General features: G+C 37.7%; 1 pseudogene across 1 annotated transcript; it reads right to left on the bottom strand.

Annotated features, from left to right (window-relative positions):
- Nucleotides 1–255: 255 nt before the first annotated feature.
- On the bottom strand, nt 256–7,341 carry LOC310730509 (odorant receptor 131-2 pseudogene; annotated as a pseudogene). The gene is made up of 2 exons: nt 6,426–7,341; nt 256–416 (listed from the first exon to the last, which is right to left on the bottom strand). The product of its transcript is annotated as an odorant receptor 131-2 pseudogene (transcript).
- Nucleotides 7,342–8,206: the final 865 nt, after the last annotated feature.

Genomic DNA, 8,206 nt, shown 5'->3' with positions numbered 1-8,206 from the left:
ACCTGGGGCATGAGGAAGGTCGGGTGCCAGTGGCGGACACCACAGAACTTGTATGGGTGGAACACCTGTGAGGCCAAGAAAACTTCGGCGAAGGTCTGGGGCGGGACTCTGGAGCGGACTCTGAGGTGGTGCGACGCCCTCTGGATAGCCTGCGCATAAGGTACTCTGGCGCCCCAGACGTCTGCAATACAGTCCAGGGCCTTCCCAGAGCGGTGGAGGCTGTAGTGGTGTTCAGACATTGCAACAACAAACACCTTAGCGAAGTGCATGGTGAAAACGGATTATGGCCCGATGATGTCCCAACGGTTGCATCTCGACATAGAGGTTGACGTGTCGCAGGAAGTCGCTGCACTCGGCCAGTTCGCCAGAGTAGGAAGCTAGAAGTGCTATTGGGGGAGGCAAGCGGTGCAGCTGTGCTATTATCAAATAGTAAAAGAAATTGTCTTTTATTGGTCTAAACATACACACACTGGAGAGTTTGAGAAGTGACTGAAGCAAAATGGCACACTTAACTGAATGCTTCTTAGAAGCGTAGCCAGGAGCATGGAAGCACTGGAGGCATGGCGGCACAGTGAGTGAAGGGGAATAAGGACCTTATAAAGGGGACAGGTAAATGGGGAACAGGTGTAGGTGAATAGTAGGAGGAGAACAGGTGTAGGTGATTAGTAGGAGTAAGAGGCTGAGTAAGAGTGTGAACATTGGAGGGAGGTGTGACTGGTGGCTTCCTGACATTATATAATGTATTTCAATAGGAAGTATTTTTGGTGCCCCTGCCAAAGTATTATTTCTGCCAATGGATACCAGTCACTGTATTGTTTGATCTTGTTTGTTATGTTTAATCCTCAAGCAATATTAATTAACATTTAGGCATCCTTGTTTTTATTGTTTTATATTCGGTAAGTTATTTGCTATTTTAAATGATTATCAGTGGTTCCTTTCAGTGAAAATAATATGTTCTTCCAGGTAATTAAGGATACTGCATTAATTAGAGACACTCACATTTATCACTGTCAGCCCGCTTGAGCACTTCCGGCATTGCTGCCTCCATCACCGAGTAACCGCCCCCTTCCAACCTGCTGCCAGAATCCTCCAGTCAGTTCCAGATTGTCTTTAGGCTTGCCCTGATTACTCTCCAGCATAATTCTCTGTTTAGACTTTCTTTCTGTTACTGACTTGTTTCCGTTTGACCATTCTGTCCACCGCGCCTGTTTTCCCGACTTTCCCCTCAGCTTTACGGCTCTGCTCTGCTCGCGCTGAATGCGCTCTGGTTCCCGGCATCCTCGCCGATTTAAAAAGCTTTATTTGCATTCAATTTAACCAAAAATAGTATTTATAATTTGTAACTGTTATGATTGTCATTGAGCACTGAAGATATTAAGAGAAATTTAGGAATACAATTTTCACCTGGAGTCAAAACATAATAAGACACCAATGACTCTAAGAGCAAACATAGTTCTCCTAAATAATTTCGAAAGGGACTAATATGATTGAATTTTGTTGCCATGACATACTTAAATTAGTGTTTTTTGGATGTAAATCACTTTCTGAATTTATTTTTCATTTTGGCTATTCAGCTCCTTACCTTTTTAGTGTTTCTAAAATATGCTCAGCTGGTATAACAAAAAATGTATACAGTTATGTCCTACAAACCCTAACCCTGTTATGTCTAACCCTATTTTACAGTACATGTTAAAATGGATTCAAAATGACTGTAGTGCAGTATTCATACAAAATATTTAAATATTTAAGGTGAAAAGATATTGCCAAGCTAATGATCTCCCCACAATGAATGTATATGCAATGTTTATCTACAGTAGTTAATATTTGTGCCATAAACCTAAGCGTTGTTAATGTGTGTCTTACTCAGGTCAGACTGCCTGTAAGCACATATGTTTTTGTATTTCAATAAATCTAAAACAACATTTCTGATTAGATCTCATTATTTCGTAACTTAAAAAGGCAAGAAAAAAGCCACACTTTTTTTCTACATAGAGAGGCGTTAGAAAGAAGCAACCTAAATGTTTAATATCTAAAAGAAGTACATAAGTGACTGATCATGAAATAGAATTTCAAACCCTGTCTACTTTAAATAGTTGGAATTCAGAAGTGCTTTTGATGTTAAAGCAGGGTCTCATTGAGCAAGTCAAGGATAAGCTTGCTACCTGACACCTGAGACCCACAATAAAGGCCCTCTTGGAAATGGTCATTCAGGTTGATAACTGTTGAATAGAATAGAATAGAATAGAATAGAATAGAATAGAATAGAATAGAATAGAATAGTACAATGACAATAAAAAGTCATTGCTCATGTAAAGTCAAAAGTTTTTAAGTCTGGACACCTTAGGCAGGAGTTCCATCCACCCTCTTAGTTGGGGCTGGCTTCTTCTTTGTGGAGAGGAAGAATGAAATGCTCTATTCTTACATAAGACTAATGAATTCTCAATGGCATTATTATCAAGAAATACCATCTTTTGCCACTCATGACCACTTTGTTCAAGGCATTGCAGCGGGCATTAAAATTTACTAACGTGGATCAGTTACAATCTGATTTGCACACCTATTACACTTTTAGGGCACTACAAGTGAAATGTTCAAAATCATGTGATGCTCTTTGTGCTAATAAATGCTCTTACTGTTTTATTTAGCAATTAAACAATAGGGTACGAATGGAGGCCCTGGATCCCTATGCCTATGTCAGTCCTGGGATAAACATGTAGGCGGTGTCAAACATTTTCTTCAGTTGTTGTTGTTGGAGACTTGCTTGCAGGTCAGACTAAAGACTAACTGGGTTCCCTGTCTCTATGATGTCTTTTTGGTATTTAGCATTCTTGAGCAAGGCCCTTAATTTTTTTGTGCTCCAGGGGCACTTTATCATGGCTAACCCTGCTCTCTGACCCCAGCTTCCTACTTCGCAGGTATATGTGATGAAATAACAATTTCCCTGTGGGGTCAATAAAATATTCTAATAAAAAACATAATAAATTACAGTAATCCATGACTAGTCCCACCCCAACTCCTTAAGTACAGTTATTCCTGAGGTTTGCCAAGTTTTTCTAAAACTTGTTTTGGTGGTGTGGTTGTCATGTGCCTCTATCAAGTTAGCACTGGTAGTAGCACAGGACTACAACAACCATCATCCACTGCACATCATAGGTTGGGATCACACAACAATCCATGACAGCCTGCCTTAAAGCACAGAGAGTCTTGGAGCTATCAAATAAAAAAATTTACTAATCACACTTATTAACTTATTATTCACTTATATAAACTATGTTTGCCCACTCACTCATTGGCAGTGTTTTTTTACTGCATGGTTGGATCTACACTTAACCATCCCATTACAGTTGTATTCACATTTAGGTTTAGCAAATTTCCACAATGCAAATAGTACAATAGCTTTGTGCAAACTGACAAGTGCAGTTAAAGATGTACAGCAGATGAATATATAGGCCATGGGCAGTGAAAATGTGCAGAAGCTTTTGAGTAAAATGTACAGTAATAAAGTACAGTAAAAAATAAAATAAGAAGTACAGTAACTATACATATTTTTAAGGTGAAAAATGAAAATATAGAATGTGTAAGGTGTGTGTAAGGCACAATATATGTAGAAACATAAAATATATAAGTGTACAATATATGAGATATGTAGAAAGAATGTAAAATGGTACCAAATTGAAAACACAGTATATACAGTGAGGAAAATAAGTATTTGAACACCCTGCTATTTTGCAAGTTCTTCCACTTATAAATCATGGAGGGGTCTGAAATTGTCATCGTAGGTGCATGTCCACTGTGAGAGACATAATCTAAAAAAAAAATCCAGAAATCACAATGTATGATTTTTTTAACTATTTATTTGTATGATACAGCTGCAAATAAGTATTTGAACACCTGAGAAAGTCAATGTTAATATTTGGTACAGTAGCCTTTAATTTGCAATTACAGAGGTCAAACGTTTCCTGTAGTTTTTCACCAGGTTTGCACACACTGCAGGAGGGATTTTGGCCCACTGCTCCACACAGATCTTCTCTAGATCAGTCAGGTTTCTGGCCTGTCGCTGAGAAACACGGAGTTTGAGCTCCCTCCAAAGATTCTCTATTGGGTTTAGGTCTGGAGACTGGCTAGGCCACGCCAGAACCTTGATATGCTTCTTACAGAGCCACTCCTTGGTTATCCTGGCTGTGTGCTTCGGGTCATTGTCATGTTGGAAGACCCAGCCTCGACCCATCTTCAATGCTCTAACTGAGGGAAGGAGGTTGTTTCCCCCAAATCTCGCAATACATGGCCCCGGTCATCCTCTCCTAAATACAGTGCAGTCGCCCTGTCCCATGTGCAGAGAAACACCCCCAAAGCATGATGCTACCACCCCAATGCTTCACAGTAGGGATGGTGTTCTTGGGATGGTACTCATCATTCTTCTTCCTCCAAACACGTTTAGTGGAATTTTGACCCAAAAGTTCTATTTTGGTCTCATCTGACCACATGACTTTCTCCCATGACTCCTCTGGATCATCCAAATGGTCAATGGCAAATTTAAGACGTGCCTGGACATGTGCTGGTTTAAGCAGGGGAACCTTTCATGCCATGCATGATTTCAAACCATGACGTCTTAGTGTATTACCAACAGTAACCTTGGAAACGGTGGTCCCAGCTCTTTTCAGGTCATTGACCAGCTCCTCCCGTGTAGTTCTGGGCGGATTTCTCACCTTCCTTAGGATCATTGAGACCCCATGAGGTGAGATCTTGCATGGAGCCCCAGTCCGAGGGAGATTGACAGTCATGTTTAGCTTCTTCCATTTTCTAATGATTGCTCCAACAGTGGACCTTTTTTCACCAAGCTGCTTGGCAATTTCCCCGTAGCCCTTTCCAGCCTTGTGGAAGTGTACAATTTTGTCTCTAGTGTCTTTGGACAGCTCTTTGGTCTTGGCAATGTTAGTAGTTGGATTCTTACTGATTGTATGGGATAGACAGGTGTCTTTATGCAGCTAACGACCTTAAACAGGTGCATCTAATTTAGGATAATAAATGTAGTGGAGGTGGACATTTTAAAGGCAGACTAACAGGTCTTTGAGGGTCAGAATTCTAGCTGATAGACAGGTGTTTAAATACTTATTTGCAGCTTTAGCATACAAATAAATAGTTTAAAAATCATATACTGTTATTTTTTGAATTTTTTTTTTAGATTATGTCTCTCACAGTGGACATGCACCTACAATGACAATTTCAGACCCCTCCATGATTTCTAAGTGGGAGAACTTGCAAAAAAGCAGGGTGTTCAAATACTTATTTTCCTCACTGTATAAAATCTACATTTGGTTCCAATTAAATGTCACACTAATTTGAATGTACTACTACTTATAGTTGTATACACCACTGAAAGGTACATACTACAGTAGGAGTAAGAGCTTTCTTTTTCAAAAGTGCACATTCATGGAACAGCCTTCCGATTAGTTTTCAGGTCTCACACAGTCTCATTGTTCTGTTCTAGGTTGAAAACATTTAATTACTAAATTTTTTTTAAACCTACTTTTGTCAATAGGTTTATTTCAGTTAAAGGAACAGATCTGGATTTAAACTGTTGTCACTCACTTCTCACCCGTTCACTCCGATTTGTTGATAGTGGTGTGGTAGGCCATCTTTAATCCCACAGATCACTCATGTCTGTCTTACCTTCTGGCTCTCCCTTTTAGTTATTATTATATAGATAATATTGCCAGAGTCCTTACTTGCACCCTGATCACATTGGACAGTGTCTTTAACTTTTATGCAACAATAAAGAAAATTAATAATCCATGTCTCTCTCTTCACTTCTTTTCCTCCTCTTCTTCTTCTTCTTCTCTCTCTCTCTCTCTCTCTCTCTCTCTCTCTCTCTCTCTCTCTCTCTCTCTCTCTCTCTCTCTCTTCATCCCTCTTCATCAAGTTGAACATGCTTCTCAGGTACCAGTGACTAGTGATCCTGTCCCTTTGTTCTTTTGTAAAAGAGCATTGGCCTGATATGTCCCGATCCACTACCTCTAGATGAAGTATTTAACTGTAGATTACTCTGTGCAGGTGAAGATGGTTCCACATTAACAGCCTGAAGATCCATTAAGTTAATCTCATAAACCGTAAAAGAACATAAAAAGATGTTAAATTTGTAATATATCTTTAATGCATTTTATTGAAAAAATAAGGTAACTTTAAATTTGATTGCTGCAACACTAAATTCACTATTCACACCAATGTAAAATATTAGTTAAATCTAAGATGTAAATATTTTTGGTAATTAATTATTATTCTTGGCACGTTAATTAAGGTGTATATTTAAATCAACCAATTTAAAATGTACAATACTTGCATACTTGTTTACGTTTGGTGTTGTTTTTAAATCTGTCTTATTTTTATTTGTTTGATTTTAAGCAATGATGAGAAAAGGCAGTCAGAACCACACATAGCATAATGTCTTAAAACAAGGAAAAACCTTTCATCTCTGACACCATAAATCAATGGACTGAGGCACCGTGGTGAAATCAGAAAAACAATAAACAGAGAATATCTTACATTTCGAAAAATATTTTCCCCAACCTTCCAAAATGCCATTTCTATATATAGGTTTAAAAATTGTATCATGCACAGAAACAACTGAAATGCATGAAGCAGCACAGTTTTTAAACTCTTACTGGTTGACTTTCTTTTCTCATTTGAAGCGGTTCTGGCTGCAATCATTATCTTGATGTAGGTAAAGAATATAATAATGATCAATAAAAGGAAAACAATAATAAAAGTGATAGCACGTCCATGTACCTGCCATGCTTCCTCTAACATTAGCTCTGCAGTACACACCACATAGGAGAACTTGGAAGCAGGTGCAGCTGCTCCCCAGTATCCTATAAGATTGTACAATGGAATTATAGAGCTGATACTCCATATAATTAAAAGCCCATATAATCTGGTCCTGCTCGTGGAGATGTCAGCATGTCTCAAAGGCATGCATATGGCCACATAGCGTTCCAGACACATAGCTACCAAAGTCAGAGGTGTGCAACAGGTAAGCAACGTCGAAATTGCACAAATGATACTACAAGGAATTATGTGAATGACATACTGGAAGTAATTTCCAATCGAAAGCAAATCACTTAACAGCATAAGAGCAGAGTCCACAAATAGGGTTTGTGCAAACAAAATGTATCGAGTTTCTTCTCTAAAAGCCCTCTTTTTCAAAAATGTGAATATCATTAAGCAGTTTACATAAAGAAAAACCCCAAACAAGACCTGCAACAACCAGAGTTTCTCATAGGTATTCTTTGAAAAATTAAGCAACAAATTATTGCTTAAGCTAATGTTCTCTCCTTCTCTTTGCATTTTTCTCTATGTAGGAGAAAAAGATTACAATGCCAAAAATACTCTTCGGTGGGGGAATAAGTTACTAAACGACGTATATTGTTAAAAAGGGTCTGAAGCATTAAATGTTAATGCAATTATTTTGCAAGTATTTATACTGTTCTAATAATGAGGGGGGGGGATTATGTAACAGTAGTTACTAAGCAATCCTAAGATTATCACATGCTTTTAAATATAAATATTTAATAAGGGGGGCCCATTTGATGTGGAACATTTTATTCTTAATTCCATTTGTTTTTATATTAAAAAATAAATTACAAACATACAATTACTACCATTACACATTGAATTTTTTTTTCTAATTTCAACTTGTTGTGCGGTTTATTTTAGTGCGTACCCTTAGGGTCTTTGAAAGTACTTAAGGAATGCAGACAGTTCCCTTAGGATATGGTACATTTAAAGATGAGCTGTTGACCATACATAAAAATATCCATGCATAAAAAATGGTTTGACATAATTGCTAGACATGAAATTATATGGTTCCATAACTGTGGGAAGTTTAATAAAAACTCAGTCATGTTTGAAATGAGCAGCCTTTTCAGGGATAAAGTACCACGTTGCTTATATACATTACGTGTAGCAGTTAAACGTTTTCTGCATAGTGCTAAATCCAAATTGCAAGTTATCTTAATTGCCTTTATTTGTACAGTGCAGCTGTTTTATATAGTGGACATTTTTTTATTTAATATTTCACTGACAAATAATGTTTCTATTCTTTTTCCAACTGTATGCTCCAAGTGTATGCAACAAATATTACTTTACTAATACTAATACAAATCTTAGTATATTAGTTATATAATTAATCATTAGACCTATTTTAGTTTGA

This window comes from Silurus aristotelis (genome assembly GCF_946808225.1).
Source record: "Silurus aristotelis genome assembly, chromosome: 8".
NCBI lineage: Eukaryota > Metazoa > Chordata > Actinopteri > Siluriformes > Siluridae > Silurus > Silurus aristotelis.
Note: the sequence above shows the minus strand (reverse complement) of the source record. Positions and strands in the feature narration are given on the sequence as shown.